The sequence below is a fragment of the Jaculus jaculus genome, chromosome 3, assembly GCF_020740685.1.
Source record: "Jaculus jaculus isolate mJacJac1 chromosome 3, mJacJac1.mat.Y.cur, whole genome shotgun sequence".
NCBI classification, from domain to species: domain Eukaryota; kingdom Metazoa; phylum Chordata; class Mammalia; order Rodentia; family Dipodidae; genus Jaculus; species Jaculus jaculus.
Window position 1 is genome coordinate 52,657,508 of NC_059104.1, and position 2,025 is coordinate 52,659,532.

Genomic DNA, 2,025 nt, shown 5'->3' on the forward strand with positions numbered 1-2,025 from the left:
GCTGACCTGGAATTCACTCTGTATTCTCAGGTTGGCCTTGAACTCTGGTGATCCTTCTACCTCTGCCTCCCAAGTGCTAGGATTAAAGGTGTGTGCTACCAAGCCCATCTAATGGTCCATTTTTTTGATCCACCCTGATAGTCAGTGCCTTTTGATGGGTGAGTTAAGTCCATTAATATTTAAGGTTACTAATGTGAGGTTTGAATTAATCCCTAATGTGATGAGGTGTTTTATGGGATTTGGTGCTTTCTTGTGTTCTGCAGTATGTTGAGCCTGGTCTATTTTAGTTATCATGATCTTCTTGTTGTCTCCTAAGATTGGTTGTTTGACCATTCTGTGTAGTATTCCTTCAAGTATTCTCTGGAGGTTTGGCTTTGGGTTCACATAATCTGATTGTTGACTTTTTTCATGGAAAGTTTTCCTTTCACCAACTATTATGAGGGATACTTTTTCTGGGTAGAGTAGTTTGGGTTGGAAGCCATAGTCTTAGTCTTCAAAGTGATCCATTCTAGGCTCTTCTAACTTTCAGGGTTTCCATTGACAAATCTGATGCAATTCTGATGGGATTTCTATTGTATGTTGTGAGTTGTTTCTCTCTTGCTCCTTTTAACACTTTGACTTTCTTTTTGTTGTTAACATTTTTAACTATGATGTGTCTTGGAGGGTTTCTTTTTTGGACCTGCCTGTTTGGTGTCCTGTGAGCTCCTTGTATCTGGATGAGCCTCTCTTTTGAGTAATTCAGAAAATTTTACTCAATAATTTTATTGAATGTATTTTCTGTGCCTCTGGCTTGGATTTCCTCTCCTTCTGAATACTCATGATCTGGATGTTTGGTCGTTTTAGGGTATCCCTCAGTTCTGTCATATTCTGTTCACTTAACTTTTTGAACTTAGCCATGTTTTTGGACTTCTGATCAATTTCTTCCATCTTGTCTTCCAGGTCAGAGGCTCTGACTTCCACATGAGTAACTCTGTTGGTAAGGATTCTGGAGAGTGTTTTTATAATTTCCATTTGATTTTTGACTTCTTTTGTGTTATTTTGCATCATGTCCATCTCCTTTTTGAGGTACGATTTCAATTTGAGTTTTGATTTTCTTGACACTTCCTGGAATTCATTCTTGCATTTGATCACATCTTCATTACATTTAATCAATTGGTTGTTGAGATCTTCCTGGTTTTTTTGTTTGTTTGTTTTGTTTGCTTTTTTTCAAGGTAGGGTCTCACTCTAGCCCAGGCTGACCTGGAATTCACTATGTAGTCTCAGGGTAGCCTCAAACTCATGGTGATCCTCCTATCTCTGGCTCCCAAGTGCTGGGGATTAAAGGCATGCACCACCATGTCTGGTTCTGAGATCTTCCATTTCTTGACTCACCTTAATTTATTCATATCTCTTGGGAGGATTCTAATGTTTTCTTCAATCAAGTTAAGCCTACTGTCAAGAGCTGAATGCTCTAGGAGATTAATCTGTTCAATTTCATTTATACAATTGTTGGTTCTTTGATGGTTTGCTTCAAGTTCAGTAATTTTTTTGATAAGGGTCTCATTGGTGGTTATGTTGACATTTTGGCATTGTATTTCTGCTGTTTTCTCTATGATTTCATTGGTGGCTTCCATTGTAGGAGTAGGCATCCTTGGTGGAGATCTCTCAGTTTTCTGACTTTAATTGGATTTTTTATGTTGTTGTATACCTATTTTAGGGACACTTTTTAGTTTATGGAGGAGGAAGCAAGATTTTGTCCTTTGGCCCATTCATCCTTTGACTCAGATGAATAAGGATGTTGGTACCCAGTGATCAGTCAGGATACCAGAGAAAAAGACCTGATTCCACAGCTTGCACAGGGTTTAGACCTCCCCAAGAAAGGCATAGTTAGACCTACAGAGACCCAGTCCTGGCAGGAGGCAGAGAAGTAGTTTTTGGTCTACTCACTTTGTGCTGCACCCACCTGCACAAAGTCTGGCCCAGGGAACCCTGATCAGGGACCTGTGAGGAGCCAGGAAATAGGGGTCTGGCCTGTTCACTGGAGAA